Source organism: Lates calcarifer, linkage group LG5 (genome assembly GCF_001640805.2).
Source record: "Lates calcarifer isolate ASB-BC8 linkage group LG5, TLL_Latcal_v3, whole genome shotgun sequence".
Taxonomy (NCBI): Eukaryota; Metazoa; Chordata; class Actinopteri; family Centropomidae; genus Lates; species Lates calcarifer.
This window is the reverse complement of record NC_066837.1, coordinates 13,983,937-14,004,023: the sequence shown is the minus strand read 5'-3', so window position 1 is coordinate 14,004,023 and position 20,087 is coordinate 13,983,937. Positions and strand designations below refer to the sequence as shown.

The 20,087-nt window shown below is 40.6% G+C and overlaps 1 protein-coding gene across 1 annotated transcript in view; it reads left to right on the top strand.

The window, feature by feature from the left end:
• Nucleotides 1–5,700: 5,700 nt before the first annotated feature.
• LOC108896469 (uncharacterized) overlaps nt 5,701–20,087 on the top strand; it is a 57,624-nt gene continuing 43,237 nt past the window's right edge. Inside the window, exons 1-2 of the mRNA XM_051070274.1 lie at nt 5,701–5,759; nt 6,000–6,148. The gene's annotated coding sequence lies outside the window, so the exon portion shown is untranslated. The remainder of the gene's footprint in view (nt 5,760–5,999; nt 6,149–20,087) is intronic.

Genomic DNA, 20,087 nt, shown 5'->3' with positions numbered 1-20,087 from the left:
CAATTTGATGTCTACCTCAGTAAATGAAACATCACTACCACCAGTGTTTACTGGTACAGCCGAGCCTTCGACAACAACAACAGCTTCCACACTGGTTGAGCCAAAGATAACGCTGGAATTTAAGATACAGCAAAATTTTACAGCACAGCTTGGGAACAAATCATCACCGGAATATAAGGAATTAACAACTAAAGTAACCATGACCGTAAGTTATTAAATCTTTTTAACAGACACAAATACCAACACAATTAATGATGCATGTATTGTATAACTTAAGTCATGAATGAAATATTTTGACAATTGATTACATTTTTTCATTAACTGACTCTTCACAGCTCAACAAAGTGTATTCAGTACAATACGGTGCACAATTTAATCGAACTGTAGTCAACGGTTTCAGGTACAAGACACCACTCCTGATCTTTTCAAACTTTGGTGATTTAGCCTTTTGAAATCAGTTGCCTCATAGTAAATGGTTAACTGTAGAAATGAAAGAATGCTGCTTTGAATTCTTATCAAAAGACAGTCTTTCAGTTGCAACTTAATTGAGGATTAGTTACTTTAAAAATGTTTCTCTTACAGTCAAGGATCCATTGTGGTAGATGCTGAGTTGATATTCAATGATGTCAACTCACTACCAAATTCCAGTTCTGTGGCTGAAACTTTGGTGGCTGCTGCTTCCAGCTCTAATTTCTCCTTTAGTGTCAACACATCATCTATTATTGTATCAAGTAAGAGTTTATATTTAATGCCAGCTATACAGTATATGTCTAATCATTTTGGAAATTCTCACTGCACACATACACAAAATTAGTTTAACAACAATGTAATGCATGACTGATTAAATTGAAATTTCCACCTTGCAGTTGTGTTTTCACCAACGCAAGCCCCTTCCACGACTTCATTTTCAACATCTATCACCACATCACCTCACATTGTAACTTCATCACCTCTCCGTGAAAGTGCACCACCAGTTATGGTGACTTCACTGCCAACTGGATCAAGTACAGAACAATTCAATGCCAGTTTACCAGCAATATACACAACTTTGTCTACAGTCACAGGTTATACAACTTCCGCACCAGGAACTACAATCCAAGTTATCAATGAAAAATCATCAGTATTAACTTTGACCTCACAAGGAGACACAGCAACACAAGGCAGTGTAATTTCAGAAGCCGTGAGTGACACTTTGCCAACAATCCACACAACGTTTGAAGAGAAAACATCAGAGCTAGTTGATATTCCTTCAACACTGGACCACACCACTTTACCAACAGTGAACACAGATGTAACACAAGCCAAGTTGTCTTCAGTTCCACACCTTACTACTTTACAATTAGTGGAGACAAAGTCACCAGATATACTGACAACTTTAGCACCAGTAAGTGAAACTTCACCTGACAATGAGACTTTCTCACCATTAGCTTCCACTTTGTCAGTAGATGTTTCAAATTCATCACCACTTACTGCATCTTCAACTCCAGTGACTCAAACTTCACCTTTACTGGCATCAAGTCAAGCACCACTCGATACAACTACACCACCACTAGGTTCAAGTCCATTAGCAGTCACATCAAATTTGCCAACAGTGAGCATAAGTTACGAATCAGACACAACAAGTTCATCACAAGGCAGTGTAACTTCAGAAGCAGTGAGGGACACTTTGCCAACAATTACCACAACTTTAGTACAGGTGAAGACGTCACAGCTAGTTGATAATACTTCATCGCCAGATCACACAATTTTACAAACTATGAGCACAGGTATAACACAAGCCAAGTTGACTTCAACACCATCCCTTACTACTTTAAAATCAGTGGAGACAAAGTCACCAGATATAATGACAACTTTAGCACCAGTAAGTGAAACTTCACCTGACAATGACACTTTCTCACCATTAGCTTCCACTTTGTCAACGGATGTTTCAACTTCATCACCACTTACTGCATCTTCAACTCCAGTAACTCAAACTTCACCTTTACTGGCATCAAGTCAAGCACCACTCGATACAACTACACCACCACTGGGCTCAAGTCCAGTACCAGTCACATCAAATTTGCCAACAGTGAGCATTAGCTTAGAATCAGAAACAACAAGTTCATCACAAGGCAGTGTAACTTCAGAAGCAGTGAGGGACACTTTGCCAACAACCCACACAACATTTGAAGAGAAAACATCAGAGCTAGTTGATATTCCTTCAACACTGGACCACACCACTTTACCAACAGTGAACACAGATGTAACACAAGCCCAGTTGTCTTCAGCTCCACTCCTTACTACTTTACAATTAGTCGAGACAAAGTCACCAGATATAATGACAACTTTAGCAGCGGTTAGTGAAACTCCACCTGTCAATGAGACTTTCTCACCATTAGCTTCCACTTCATCAGTAGATGTTACATCTTCACCACCACTGGGTTCAAGTCCATTAGCAGTCACATCAAATTTGCCAACAGTGAGCATAAGTTTTGAATCAGGCACAACAAGTTCACCACAAGGCAGTGTAACTTCAGAAGCAGTGAGGGACACTTTGCCAACAATCCACACAACGTTTGAAGAGAAAACATCAGAGCTAGTTGATATTCCTTCAACACTGGACCACACCACTTTACCAACAGTGAACACAGATGTAACACAAGCCAAGTTGTCTTCAGCTCCACGCCTTACTACTTTACAATCAGTGGAGACAAAGTCACCAGATATACTGACAACTTTAGCACCAGTGAGTGAAACTTCACCTGTCAATGAGACTTTCTCATCAATAGTTTCCACTTTGTCAGTGGATGTTACAACTTCATCACCGCTCGCTGCATCTTCAAATCCAGTAACTCAGAGTTCACCTCTGCTCCCCTCAAGTCAAACACAACTGATCACAACTTTACCACCACTGGGTTCAAGTCCATTACCAGTCACATCAAATTTGCCAGCAGTGAGCATTAGCTTAGAATCAGAAACAACAAGTTCATCACAAGGCAGTGTAACTTCAGAAGCAGTGAGGGACACTTTGCCAACAATCCACACAACGTTTGAAGAGAAAACATCAGAGCTAGTTGATATTCCTTCAACACCAGATCACACCACTTTACCAATCGCTAACACAGATGTAACACAAGCCAAGTTGTCTTCATTTCCACGCCTTACTACTTTACAATTAGTGGAGACAAAATCACCAGATATAATGACAACTTTAGCAGCGGTTAGTGAAACTCCACCTGTCAATGAGATTTTCTCACCAATAGCTTCCACTTTGTCAGTGGATGTTACAACTTCATCAACACTTGTTGTATCCTCAACTCCAGTATCTCAAACTTCACCTTTACTGGCGTCAAGTCAAGCACCACTCGATACAACTACACCACCACCGGGCTCAAGTCCATTACCAGTCACATCAAATTTGCCAACAGTGAGCATTAGCTTAGAATCAGAAACAAGAAATTCATCACAAGGCAGTGTAACTTCAGGTCCAGTTGGGGACACTTTGCCAACAATTACCACAACTTTAGTACAGGTGAAGACGTCACAGCTAGTTGATAATACTTCATCCCCAGATCACACAATTTTACAAACTATGAGCACAGGTATAACACAAGCCAAGTTGACTTCAACACCATCCCTTACTACTTTACAGTCAGTGGAGACAAAGTCACCAGATATACTGACAACTTTAGCACCAGTGAGTGAAACTTCACCTGTCAATGAGACTTTCTCACCATTAGCTTCCACTTCATCAGTAGATGTTACATCTTCACCACCACTGGGTTCAAGTCCATTAGCAGTCACATCAAATTTGCCAACAGTGAGCATAAGTTTTGAATCAGGCACAACAAGTTCACCACAAGGCAGTGTAACTTCAGAAGCAGTGAGAGACACTTTACCAACAATCCACACAACATTTGAAGAGAAAACATCAGAGCTAGTTGATATTCCTTCAACACTGGACCACACCACTTTACCAACAGTGAACACAGATGTAACACAAGCCAAGTTGTCTTCAGCTCCACTCCTTACTACTTTACAACTCAGTGGAGACAAAGTCACCAGATATACTGACAACTTTAGCACCAGTGAGTGAAACTTCACCTGTCAATGAGACTTTCTCATCAATAGCTTCCACTTTGTCAGTGGATGTTACAACTTCATCACCGCTTGCTGCATCTTCAAATCCAGTAACTCAGAGTTCACCTCTGCTCCCCTCAAGTCAAACACAACTGATCACAACTTTACCACCACTGGGTTCAAGTCCATTACCAGTCACATCAAATTTGCCAACAGTGAGCATTAGCTTAGAATCAGAAACAACAAGTTCATCACAAGGCAGTGTAACTTCAGAAGCAGTGAGGGACACTTTGCCAACAATCCACACAACGTTTGAAGAGAAAACATCAGAGCTAGTTGATATTCCTTCAACACTGGACCACACCACTTTACCAACAGTGAACACAGATGTAACACAAGCCAAGTTGTCTTCAGTTCCACGCCTTACTACTTTACAATTAGTGGAGACAAAGTCACCAGCTATAATGACAACTTTAGCAGCGGTTAGTGAAACTCCACCTGTCAATGAGATTTTCTCACCAATAGCTTCCACTTTGTCAGTGGATGTTACAACTTCATCAACACTTGTTGTATCCTCAACTCCAGTATCTCAAACTTCACCTTTACTGGCGTCAAGTCAAGCACCACTCGATACAACTACACCACCACTGGGCTCAAGTCCATTACCAGTCACATCATTTTTGCCAACAGTGAGCATTAGCTTAGAATCAGAAACAACAAGTTTATCACAAGGCAGTGTAACTTCAGGTCCAGTTGGGGACACTTTGCCAACAATTACCACAACTTTAGTACAGGTGAAGACGTCACAGCTAATTGATATTCCTTCATCCCCAGATCGCACAATTTTACCAACTATGAGTACAGGTGCAACAGAAGCCAAGTTGTCTTCACCTCCACCCCTTACTACTTTGCAGTCAGTTGAGACAACTTTTCCATCATTTATGACAGTTTTACCACAAGTGAATGCAACTACACTTATCAATCAGGCTGCATCACCAATAATTTCCACCTCACCTGTGGATGATAGAACATCATCAGAAATGACTGCATCTTCAACTTTACAATCTCTCAACACATCTTCTGCTCTAGTTATGATAACTTCACCTACAGTGCATGCAACTCAACCAACCCTACACACCACAACATCAGTGCCAGGTAACACAACCTTTACACAAGAACCTTAAGCTATTTCAAAAGTTACTGTCTTCATCAATACTTGGTGCATTACAAAATTTGTTACGTTAAACTCATCTCCTGTCACTTAAAGTGAGCAACCAAGTAATCCTAATGTTCCTGTTGCAGGCAATTTGATGTCTACCTCAGTAAATGAAACATCACTACCACCAGTGTTCACTGGTACAACCGAGTCTTCGACAACAACAGCTTCCACACCGGTTGAGCCAAAGATAACATTGGAATTTAAGATACAGCAAAATTTTACACCACAGCTTGGGAACAAATCATCACCGGAATATAAGGAATTAGCAACTAAAGTAACCACAACTGTAAGTTTTTTAATCTTTTTAACAACCTCAAATACAAACACAAATAATAATGTATGTATTGTATGATTGAAGTCATGAATGAAATATTTTGACCATTGATTACATTTTTTCATTAACTGACTCTTTACAGCTCAACAAAGTGTATTCAGCACAATACGGTGCACGATTTAATCGAACTGTAGTCAACGGTTTCAGGTACAAGACACCACTCCTAATCTTTTCAAACTTTGGTGATTTAGCCTTTTGAAATCAGTTGCCTCATAGTAAATGGTTAACTGTAGAAATGAAAGAATGCTGCTTTGAATTCTTATCAAAAGACATCAATTTGTTCTTTCAGTTGCAACTTAATTGAGGATTAATTACTTTAAAAATGTTTCGATGAAGTGGGCTACAGCATTTTGTAATCAGTAACCTCCAAAAATGTTTCTCTTACAGTCAAGGATCCATTGTGGTAGATGCAGAGTTGATATTCAATGATGTCATCTCACTACCAAATACTAGTTCTGTGGCTGAAACTTTGGTGGCTGCTGCTTCCAGCTCTAATTTCTCCCTCAGTGTCAACACATCATCTATTGTTGCAACAAGTAAGAGTTTATATTTAATGCCAGCTATACAGTATATGTCTGTTCATTTTAGCAATTCTCATTGCACACATACACAAAATTAGTTTAACAACAATGTGATGCATGACTGATTAAATTGAAATTTCCACCTTGCAGTTGTGTTGTCACCAACGCAAGCCCCTGCCACGACTTCATTTTCAACATCTATCACCACATCACCTCACATTGCAACTTCATCACCTCTCCGTGAAAGTGCACCACCAGTCATGATGACTTCACCGCCAAGTGGATCAAGTACGGAACAATTCAATGCCAGTTTACCAGCAATATACACAACTTTGTCTACAGTCTCAGGTTATACAACTTTCTCACCAGTAACTACAATCCAAGTTATCAATGAAAAATCATCAGTATCAACTTTGACCTCACAAGGAGACACAACAACTTCATCACAGGGCAGTGTAATTTCAGAAGCCGTGAGTGACACTTTGCCAACAATCTACACAACGTTTGAAGAGAAAACATCAGAGCTAGTTGATATTCCTTCAACACCAGATCACACCACTTTACCAACCGCTAACACAGATGTAACACAAGCCAAGTTGTCTTCAGCTCCACGCCTTACTACTTTACAATTAGTGGAGACAAAGTCACCAGATATAATGACAACTTTAGCACCAGTGAGTGAAACTCCACCTGTCAGTGAGACTTTCTCACCAATAGCTTCCACTTTGTCAGTAGATGTTACATCTTCACCACCACCGGGTTCAAGTCCATTACCAGTCACATCAAATTTGCCAACAGTGAGCATTAGCTTAGAATCAGAAACAACAAGTTCATCACAAGGCAGTGTAACTTCAGAAGCAGTGAGGGACACTTTGCCAACAATCCACACAACGTTTGAAGAGAAAACATCAGAGCTAGTTGATATTCCTTCAACACTGGACCACACCACTTTACCAACAGTGAACACAGATGTAACACAAGCCAAGTTGTCTTCAGCTCCACTCCTTACTACTTTACAATTAGTGGAGACAAAGTCACCAGATATACTGACAACTTTAGCACCAGTGAGTGAAACTTCACCTGTCAATGAGACTTTCTCGTCAATAGCTTCCACTTTGTCAGTGGATGTTACAACTTCATCACCGCTCGCTGCATCTTCAAATCCAGTAACTCAGAGTTCACCTCTGCTCCCCTCAAGTCAAACACAACTGATCACAACTTTACCACCACTGGGTTCAAGTCCATTGCCAACCACATCAAATTCGCCAACAGTGAGCATTAGTTTCAAATCAGATACAACAAGTTCATCACAAGGCAGTATAACTTCAGAAGCAGTGAGGGACACTTTGCCAACAATCCACACAACATTTGAAGAGAAAACATCAGAGCTAGTTGATATTTCTTCAGCACCAGATCACACCACTTTACCAACCGCTAACACAGATGTAACACAAGCCAAGTTATCTTCAGCTCCACTCCTTACTACTTTACAATTAGTGGAGACAAAGTCACCAGATATAATGACAACTTTAGCAGCGGTTAGTGAAACTCCACCTGTCAATGAGATTTTCTCACCAATAGCTTCCACTTTGTCAGTGGATGTTACAACTTCATCAACACTTGTTGTATCCTCAACTCCAGTATCTCAAACTTCACCTTTACTGGCGTCAAGTCAAGCACCACTCGATACAACTACACCACCACTGGGCTCAAGTCCATTAGCAGTCACATCAAATTTGCCAACAGTGAGCATAAGTTTTGAATCAGGCACAACAAGTTCACCACAAGGCAGTGTAACTTCAGAAGCAGTGAGAGACACTTTACCAACAATCCACACAACATTTGAAGAGAAAACATCAGAGCTAGTTGATATTCCTTCAACACTGGACCACACCACTTTACCAACAGTGAACACAGATGTAACACAAGCCAAGTTATCTTCAGCTCCACTCCTTACTACTTTACAATTAGTGGAGACAAAGTCACCAGATATAATGACAACTTTAGCAGCGGTTAGTGAAACTCCACCTGTCAATGAGACTTTCTCATCAATAGCTTCCACTTTGTCAGTAGATGTTACAACTTCATCACCGCTCGCTGCATCTTCAAATCCAGTAACTCAGAGTTCACCTCTGCTCCCCTCAAGTCAAACACAACTGATCACAACTTTACCACCACTAGGTTCAAGTCCATTACCAGTCACATCAAATTTGCCAACAGTGAGCATTAGCTTAGAATCAGAAACAAGAAGTTCATCACAAGGCAGTGTAACTTCAGAAGCAGTGAGGGACACTTTGCCAACAATCCACACAACGTTTGAAGAGAAAACATCAGAGCTAGTTGATATTCCTTCAACACTGGACCACACCACTTTACCAACAGTGAACACAGATGTAACACAAGCCAAGTTGTCTTCAGTTCCACACCTTACTACTTTACAATTAGTGGAGACAAAGTCACCAGATATACTGACAACTTTAGCACCAGTGAGTGAAACTTCACCTGTCAATGAGACTTTCTCATCAATAGCTTCCACTTTGTCAGTGGATGTTACAACTTCATCACCGCTCGCTGCATCTTCAAATCCAGTAACTCAGAGTTCACCTCTGCTCCCCTCAAGTCAAACACAACTGATCACAACTTTACCACCACTGGGCTCAAGTCCATTACCAGTCACATCAAATTTGCCAACAGTGAGCATTAGCTTAGAATCAGAAACAACAAGTTCATCACAAGGCAGTGTAACTTCAGGTCCAGTTGGGGACACTTTGCCAACAATTACCACAACTTTAGTACAGGTGAAGACGTCACAGCTAATTGATATTCCTTCATCCCCAGATCGCACAATTTTACCAACTATGAGTACAGGTGCAACAGAAGCCAAGTTGTCTTCACCTCCACCCCTTACTACTTTGCAGTCAGTTGAGACAACTTTTCCATCATTTATGACAGTTTTACCACAAGTGAATGCAACTACACTTATCAATCAGGCTGCATCACCAATAATTTCCACCTCACCTGTGGATGATAGAACATCATCAGAAATGACTGCATCTTCAACTTTACAATCTCTCAACACATCTTCTGCTCTAGTTATGATAACTTCACCTACAGTGCATGCAACTCAACCAACCCTACACACCACAACATCAGTGCCAGGTAACACAACCTTTACACAAGAACCTTAAGCTATTTCAAAAGTTACTGTCTTCATCAATACTTGGTGCATTACAAAATTTGTTACGTTAAACTCATCTCCTGTCACTTAAAGTGAGCAACCAAGTAATCCTAATGTTCCTGTTGCAGGCAATTTGATGTCTACCTCAGTAAATGAAACATCACTACCACCAGTGTTCACTGGTACAACCGAGTCTTCGACAACAACAGCTTCCACACCGGTTGAGCCAAAGATAACATTGGAATTTAAGATACAGCAAAATTTTACACCACAGCTTGGGAACAAATCATCACCGGAATATAAGGAATTAGCAACTAAAGTAACCACAACTGTAAGTTTTTTAATCTTTTTAACAACCTCAAATACAAACACAATTAATGATGTATGTATTGTATGATTGAAGTCATGAATGAAATATTTTGACCATTGATTACATTTTTTCATTAACTGACTCTTCACAGCTCAACAAAGTGTATTCAGCACAATACGGTGCACGATTTAATCGAACTGTAGTCAACGGTTTCAGGTACAAGACACCACTCCTAATCTTTTCAAACTTTGGTGATTTAGCCTTTTGAAATCAGTTGCCTCATAGTAAATGGTTAACTGTAGAAATGAAAGAATGCTGCTTTGAATTCTTATCAAAAGACATCAATTTGTTCTTTCAGTTGCAACTTAATTGAGGATTAATTACTTTAAAAATGTTTCGATGAAGTGGGCTACAGCATTTTGTAATCAGTAACCTCCAAAAATGTTTCTCTTACAGTCAAGGATCCATTGTGGTAGATGCAGAGTTGATATTCAATGATGTCATCTCACTACCAAATACTAGTTCTGTGGCTGAAACTTTGGTGGCTGCTGCTTCCAGCTCTAATTTCTCCCTCAGTGTCAACACATCATCTATTGTTGCAACAAGTAAGAGTTTATATTTAATGCCAGCTATACAGTATATGTCTGTTCATTTTAGCAATTCTCATTGCACACATACACAAAATTAGTTTAACAACAATGTGATGCATGACTGATTAAATTGAAATTTCCACCTTGCAGTTGTGTTGTCACCAACGCAAGCCCCTGCCACGACTTCATTTTCAACATCTATCACCACATCACCTCACATTGCAACTTCATCACCTCTCCGTGAAAGTGCACCACCAGTCATGATGACTTCACCGCCAAGTGGATCAAGTACGGAACAATTCAATGCCAGTTTACCAGCAATATACACAACTTTGTCTACAGTCTCAGGTTATACAACTTTCTCACCAGTAACTACAATCCAAGTTATCAATGAAAAATCATCAGTATCAACTTTGACCTCACAAGGAGACACAACAACTTCATCACAGGGCAGTGTAATTTCAGAAGCCGTGAGTGACACTTTGCCAACAATCTACACAACGTTTGAAGAGAAAACATCAGAGCTAGTTGATATTCCTTCAACACCAGATCACACCACTTTACCAACCGCTAACACAGATGTAACACAAGCCAAGTTGTCTTCAGCTCCACGCCTTACTACTTTACAATTAGTGGAGACAAAGTCACCAGATATAATGACAACTTTAGCACCGGTTAGTGAAACTCCACCTGTCAGTGAGACTTTCTCACCAATAGCTTCCACTTTGTCAGTAGATGTTACATCTTCACCACCACTGGGTTCAAGTCCATTACCAGTCACATCAAATTTGCCAACAGTGAGCATTAGCTTAGAATCAGAAACAACAAGTTCATCACAAGGCAGTGTAACTTCAGAAGCAGTGAGGGACACTTTGCCAACAATCCACACAACGTTTGAAGAGAAAACATCAGAGCTAGTTGATATTTCTTCAGCACCAGATCACACCACTTTACCAACCGCTAACACAGATGTAACACAAGCCAAGTTATCTTCAGCTCCACTCCTTACTACTTTACAATTAGTGGAGACAAAGTCACCAGATATAATGACAACTTTAGCAGCGGTTAGTGAAACTCCACCTGTCAATGAGATTTTCTCACCAATAGCTTCCACTTTGTCAGTGGATGTTACAACTTCATCAACACTTGTTGTATCCTCAACTCCAGTATCTCAAACTTCACCTTTACTGGCGTCAAGTCAAGCACCACTCGATACAACTACACCACCACTGGGCTCAAGTCCATTAGCAGTCACATCAAATTTGCCAACAGTGAGCATTAGCTTAGAATCAGAAACAAGAAGTTCATCACAAGGCAGTATAACTTCAGAAGCAGTGAGGGACACTTTGCCAACAATCCACACAACATTTGAAGAGAAAACATCAGAGCTAGTTGATATTTCTTCAGCACCAGATCACACCACTTTACCAACCGCTAACACAGATGTAACACAAGCCAAGTTATCTTCAGCTCCACTCCTTACTACTTTACAATTAGTGGAGACAAAGTCACCAGATATAATGACAACTTTAGCAGCGGTTAGTGAAACTCCACCTGTCAATGAGATTTTCTCACCAATAGCTTCCACTTTGTCAGTGGATGTTACAACTTCATCAACACTTGTTGTATCCTCAACTCCAGTATCTCAAACTTCACCTTTACTGGCGTCAAGTCAAGCACCACTCGATACAACTACACCACCACTGGGCTCAAGTCCATTAGCAGTCACATCAAATTTGCCAACAGTGAGCATAAGTTTTGAATCAGGCACAACAAGTTCACCACAAGGCAGTGTAACTTCAGAAGCAGTGAGAGACACTTTACCAACAATCCACACAACATTTGAAGAGAAAACATCAGAGCTAGTTGATATTCCTTCAACACTGGACCACACCACTTTACCAACAGTGAACACAGATGTAACACAAGCCAAGTTATCTTCAGCTCCACTCCTTACTACTTTACAATTAGTGGAGACAAAGTCACCAGATATAATGACAACTTTAGCAGCGGTTAGTGAAACTCCACCTGTCAATGAGACTTTCTCATCAATAGCTTCCACTTTGTCAGTGGATATTACAACTTCATCACCGCTCGCTGCATCTTCAAATCCAGTAACTCAGAGTTCACCTCTGCTCCCCTCAAGTCAAACACAACTGATCACAACTTTACCACCACTAGGTTCAAGTCCATTACCAGTCACATCAAATTTGCCAACAGTGAGCATTAGCTTAGAATCAGAAACAACAAGTTCATCACAAGGCAGTGTAACTTCAGAAGCAGTGAGGGACACTTTGCCAACAATCCACACAACGTTTGAAGAGAAAACATCAGAGCTAGTTGATATTTCTTCAGCACCAGATCACACCACTTTACCAACCGCTAACACAGATGTAACACAAGCCAAGTTATCTTCAGCTCCACTCCTTACTACTTTACAATTAGTGGAGACAAAGTCACCAGATATAATGACAACTTTAGCAGCGGTTAGTGAAACTCCACCTGTCAATGAGATTTTCTCACCAATAGCTTCCACTTTGTCAGTGGATGTTACAACTTCATCAACACTTGTTGTATCCTCAACTCCAGTATCTCAAACTTCACCTTTACTGGCGTCAAGTCAAGCACCACTCGATACAACTACACCACCACTGGGCTCAAGTCCATTAGCAGTCACATCAAATTTGCCAACAGTGAGCATTAGCTTAGAATCAGAAACAACAAGTTCATCACAAGGCAGTATAACTTCAGAAGCAGTGAGGGACACTTTGCCAACAATCCACACAACATTTGAAGAGAAAACATCAGAGCTAGTTGATATTTCTTCAGCACCAGATCACACCACTTTACCAACCGCTAACACAGATGTAACACAAGCCAAGTTATCTTCAGCTCCACTCCTTACTACTTTACAATTAGTGGAGACAAAGTCACCAGATATAATGACAACTTTAGCAGCGGTTAGTGAAACTCCACCTGTCAATGAGATTTTCTCACCAATAGCTTCCACTTTGTCAGTGGATGTTACAACTTCATCAACACTTGTTGTATCCTCAACTCCAGTATCTCAAACTTCACCTTTACTGGCGTCAAGTCAAGCACCACTCGATACAACTACACCACCACTGGGCTCAAGTCCATTAGCAGTCACATCAAATTTGCCAACAGTGAGCATAAGTTTTGAATCAGGCACAACAAGTTCACCACAAGGCAGTGTAACTTCAGAAGCAGTGAGAGACACTTTACCAACAATCCACACAACATTTGAAGAGAAAACATCAGAGCTAGTTGATATTCCTTCAACACTGGACCACACCACTTTACCAACAGTGAACACAGATGTAACACAAGCCAAGTTATCTTCAGCTCCACTCCTTACTACTTTACAATTAGTGGAGACAAAGTCACCAGATATAATGACAACTTTAGCAGCGGTTAGTGAAACTCCACCTGTCAATGAGACTTTCTCATCAATAGCTTCCACTTTGTCAGTGGATGTTACAACTTCATCACCGCTCGCTGCATCTTCAAATCCAGTAACTCAGAGTTCACCTCTGCTCCCTCAAGTCAAACACAACTGATCACAACTTTACCACCACTAGGTTCAAGTCCATTACCAGTCACATCAAATTTTCCAACAGTGAGCATTAGCTTAGAATCAGAAACAACAAGTTCATCACAAGGCAGTGTAACTTCAGAAGCAGTGAGGGACACTTTGCCAACAATCCACACAACGTTTGAAGAGAAAACATCAGAGCTAGTTGATATTCCTTCAACACTGGACCACACCACTTTACCAACAGTGAACACAGATGTAACACAAGCCAAGTTGTCTTCAGTTCCACACCTTACTACTTTACAATTAGTGGAGACAAAGTCACCAGATATACTGACAACTTTAGCACCAGTGAGTGAAACTTCACCTGTCAATGAGACTTTCTCATCAATAGCTTCCACTTTGTCAGTGGATGTTACAACTTCATCACCGCTCGCTGCATCTTCAAATCCAGTAACTCAGAGTTCACCTCTGCTCCCCTCAAGTCAAACACAACTGATCACAACTTTACCACCACTGGGCTCAAGTCCATTACCAGTCACATCAAATTTGCCAACAGTGAGCATTAGCTTAGAATCAGAAACAACAAGTTCATCACAAGGCAGTGTAACTTCAGGTCCAGTTGGGGACACTTTGCCAACAATTACCACAACTTTAGTACAGGTGAAGACGTCACAGCTAATTGATATTCCTTCATCCCCAGATCGCACAATTTTACCAACTATGAGTACAGGTGCAACAGAAGCCAAGTTGTCTTCACCTCCACCCCTTACTACTTTGCAGTCAGTTGAGACAACTTTTCCATCATTTATGACAGTTTTACCACAAGTGAATGCAACTACACTTATCAATCAGGCTGCATCACCAATAATTTCCACCTCACCTGTGGATGATAGAACATCATCAGAAATGACTGCATCTTCAACTTTACATCTCTCACACATCTTCTGCTCTAGTTATGATAACTTCACCTACAGTGCATGCAACTCAACCAACCCTACACACCACAACATCAGTGCAGGTAACACAACCTTTACACAAGAACCTTAAGCTATTTCAAAAGTTACTGTCTTCATCAATACTTGGTGCATTACAAAATTTGTTACGTTAAACTCATCTCCTGTCACTTAAAGTGAGCAACCAAGTAATCCTAATGTTCCTGTTGCAGGCAATTTGATGTCTACCTCAGTAAATGAAACATCACTACCACCAGTGTTCACTGGTACAACAGAGTCTTCGACAACGAACAGCTTCCACACCGGTTGAGCCAAAGATAACATTGGAATTTAAGATACAGCAAAATTTTACACCACAGCTTGGGAACAAATCATCACCGGAATATAAGGAATTAGCAACTAAAGTAACCACAACTGTAAGTTTTTTAATCTTTTTAACAACCTCAAATACAACACAATTAATGATGTATGTATTGTATGATTGAAGTCATGAATGAATATTTTGACCATTGATTACATTTTTTCATTAACTGACTCTTCACAGCTCAACAAAGTGTATTCAGCACAATACGGTGCACGATTTAATCGAACTGTAGTCAACGGTTTCAGGTACAAGACACCACTCCTAATCTTTTCAAACTTTGGTGATTTAGCCTTTTGAAATCAGTTGCCTCATAGTAAATGGTTAACTGTAGAAATGAAAGAATGCTGCTTTGAATTCTTATCAAAAGACATCAATTTGTTCTTTCAGTTGCAACTTAATTGAGGATTAATTACTTTAAAATGTTTCGATGAAGTGGGCTACAGCATTTTGTAATCAGTAACCTCCAAAAATGTTTCTCTTACAGTCAAGGATCCATTGTGGTAGATGCAGAGTTGATATTCAATGATGTCATCTCACTACCAAATACTAGTTCTGTGGCTGAAACTTTGGTGGCTGCTGCTTCCAGCTCTAATTTCTCCCTCAGTGTCAACACATCATCTATTGTTGCAACAAGTAAGAGTTTATATTTAATGCCAGCTATACAGTATATGTCTGTTCATTTTAGCAATTCTCATTGCACACATACACAAAATTAGTTTAACAACAATGTGATGCATGACTGATTAAATTGAAATTTCCACCTTGCAGTTGTGTTGTCACCAACGCAAGCCCTGCCACGACTTCATTTTCAACATCTATCACCACATCACCTCACATTGCAACTTCATCACCTCTCCGTGAAAGTGCACCACCAGTCATGATGACTTCACCGCCAAGTGGATCAAGTACGGAACAATTCAATGCCAGTTTACCAGCAATATACACAACTTTGTCTACAGTCTCAGGTTTATACAACTTTCTCACCAGTAACTACAATCCAAGTTATCAATGAAAAATCATCAGTTATCAACTTTGACCTCACAAGGAGACACAACAACTTCATCACAGGGCAGTGTAATTTCAGAAGCCGTGAGTGACACTTTGCCAACAATCTACACAACGTTTGAAGAGAAAACATCAGAGCTAGTTGATATTCCTTCAACACCAGATCACACCACTTTACCAACCGCTAACACAGATGTAACACAAGCCAAGTTGTCTTCAGCTCCACGCCTTACTACTTTACAATTAGTGGAGACAAAGTCACCAGATATAATGACAACTTTAGCACCGGTTAGTGAAACTCCACCTGTCAGTGAGACTTTCTCACCAATAGCTTCCACTTTGTCAGTAGATGTTACATCTTCACCACCACTGGGTTCAAGTCCATTACCAGTCACATCAAATTTGCCAACAGTGAGCATTAGCTTAGAATCAGAAACAACAAGTTCATCACAAGGCAGTGTAACTTCAGAAGCAGTGAGGGACACTTTGCCAACAATCCACACAACGTTTGAAGAGAAAACATCAGAGCTAGTTGATATTCCTTCAACACTGGACCACACCACTTTACCAACAGTGAACACAGATGTAACACAAGCCAAGTTGTCTTCAGCTCCACTCCTTACTACTTTACAATTAGTGGAGACAAAGTCACCAGATATACTGACAACTTTAGCACCAGTGAGTGAAACTTCACCTGTCAATGAGACTTTCTCGTCAATAGCTTCCACTTTGTCAGTGGATGTTACAACTTCATCACCGCTCGCTGCATCTTCAAATCCAGTAACTCAGAGTTCACCTCTGCTCCCCTCAAGTCAAACACAACTGATCACAACTTTACCACCACTGGGTTCAAGTCCATTGCCAACCACATCAAATTCGCCAACAGTGAGCATTAGTTTTCAAATCAGATACAACAAGTTCATCACAAGGCAGTATAACTTCAGAAGCAGTGAGGGACACTTTGCCAACAATCCACACAACGTTTGAAGAGAAAACATCAGAGCTAGTTGATATTTCTTCAGCACCAGATCACACCACTTTACCAACCGCTAACACAGATGTAACACAAGCCAAGTTATCTTCAGCTCCACTCCTTACTACTTTACAATTAGTGGAGACAAAGTCACCAGATATAATGACAACTTTAGCAGCGGTTAGTGAAACTCCACCTGTCAATGAGATTTTCTCACCAATAGCTTCCACTTTGTCAGTGGATGTTACAACTTCATCAACACTTGTTGTATCCTCAATTCCAGTATCTCAAACTTCACCTTTACTGGCGTCAAGTCAAGCACCACTCGATACAACTACACCACCACTGGGCTCAAGTCCATTAGCAGTCACATCAAATTTGCCAACAGTGAGCATAAGTTTTGAATCAGGCACAACAAGTTCACCACAAGGCAGTGTAACTTCAGAAGCAGTGAGAGACACTTTACCAACAATCCACACAACATTTGAAGAGAAAACATCAGAGCTAGTTGATATTCCTTCAACACTGGACCACACCACTTTACCAACAGTGAACACAGATGTAACACAAGCCAAGTTATCTTCAGCTCCACTCCTTACTACTTTACAATTAGTGGAGACAAAGTCACCAGATATAATGACAACTTTAGCAGCGGTTAGTGAAACTCCACCTGTCAATGAGACTTTCTCATCAATAGCTTCCACTTTGTCAGTGGATATTACAACTTCATCACCGCTCGCTGCATCTTCAAATCCAGTAACTCAGAGTTCACCTCTGCTCCCCTCAAGTCAAACACAACTGATCACAACTTTACCACCACTAGGTTCAAGTCCATTACCAGTCACATCAAATTTGCCAACAGTGAACATTAGCTTAGAATCAGAAACAACAAGTTCATCACAAGGCAGTGTAACTTCAGAAGCAGTGAGGGACACTTTGCCAACAATCCACACAACATTTGAAGAGAAAACATCAGAGCTAGTTGATATTTCTTCAGCACCAGATCACACCACTTTACCAACCGCTAACACAGATGTAACACAAGCCAAGTTATCTTCAGCTCCACTCCTTACTACTTTACAATTAGTGGAGACAAAGTCACCAGATATAATGACAACTTTAGCAGCGGTTAGTGAAACTCCACCTGTCAATGAGATTTTCTCACCAATAGCTTCCACTTTGTCAGTGGATGTTACAACTTCATCAACACTTGTTGTATCCTCACTCCAGTATCTCAAACTTCACCTTTACTGGCGTCAAGTCAAGCACCACTCGATACAACTACACCACCACTGGGCTCAAGTCCATTAGCAGTCACATCAAATTTGCCAACAGTGAGCATTAGCTTAGAATCAGAAACAACAAGTTCATCACAAGGCAGTATAACTTCAGAAGCAGTGAGGGACACTTTGCCAACAATCCACACAACATTTGAAGAGAAAACATCAGAGCTAGTTGATATTTCTTCAGCACCAGATCACACCACTTTACCAACCGCTAACACAGATGTAACACAAGCCAAGTTATCTTCAGCTCCACTCCTTACTACTTTACAATTAGTGGAGACAAAGTCACCAGATATAATGACAACTTTAGCAGCGGTTAGTGAAACTCCAACCTGTCAATGAGATTTTCTCACCAATAGCTTCCACTTTGTCAGTGGATGTTACAACTTCATCAACACTTGTTGTATCCTCAACTCCAGTATCTCAAACTTCACCTTTACTGGCGTCAAGTCAAGCACCACTCGATACAACTACACCACCACTGGGCTCAAGTCCATTAGCAGTCACATCAAATTTGCCAACAGTGAGCATAAGTTTGAATCAGGCACAACAAGTTCACCACAAGGCAGTGTAACTTCAGAAGCAGTGAGAGACACTTTACCAACAATCCACACAACATTTGAAGAGAAAACATCAGAGCTAGTTGATATTCCTTCAACACTGGACCACACCACTTTACCAACAGTGAACACAGATGTAACACAAGCCAAGTTATCTTCAGCTCCACTCCTTACTACTTTACAATTAGTGGAGACAAAGTCACCAGATATAATGACAACTTTAGCAGCGGTTAGTGAAACTCCACCTGTCAATGAGACTTTCTCATCAATAGCTTCCACTTTGTCAGTGGATGTTACAACTTCATCACCGCTCGCTGCATCTTCAAATCCAGTAACTCAGAGTTCACCTCTGCTCCCCTCAAGTCAAACACAACTGATCACAACTTTACCACCACTAGGTTCAAGTCCATTACCAGTCACATCAAATTTGCCAACAGTGAGCATTAGCTTAGAATCAGAAACAACAAGTTCATCACAAGGCAGTGTAACTTCAGAAGCAGTGAGGGACACTTTGCCAACAATCCACACAACGTTTGAAGAGAAAACATCAGAGCTAGTTGATATTCCTTCAACACTGGACCACACCACTTTACCAACAGTGAACACAGATGTAACACAAGCCAAGTTGTCTTCAGTTCCACACCTTACTACTTTACAATTAGTGGAGACAAAGTCACCAGATATACTGACAACTTTAGCACCAGTGAGTGAAACTTCACCTGTCAATGAGACTTTCTCATCAATAGCTTCCACTTTGTCAGTGGATGTTACAACTTCATCACCGCTCGCTGCATCTTCAAATCCAGTAACTCAGAGTTCACCTCTGCTCCCCTCAAGTCAAACACAACTGATCACAACTTTACCACCACTGGGCTCAAGTCCATTACCAGTCACATCAAATTTGCCAACAGTGAGCATTAGCTTAGAATCAGAAACAACAAGTTCATCACAAGGCAGTGTAACTTCAGGTCCAGTTGGGGACACTTTGCCAACAATTACCACAACTTTAGTACAGGTGAAGACGTCACAGCTAATTGATATTCCTTCATCCCCAGATCGCACAATTTTACCAACTATGAGTACAGGTGCAACAGAAGCCAAGTTGTCTTCACCTCCACCCCTTACTACTTTGCAGTCAGTTGAGACAACTTTTCCATCATTTATGACAGTTTTACC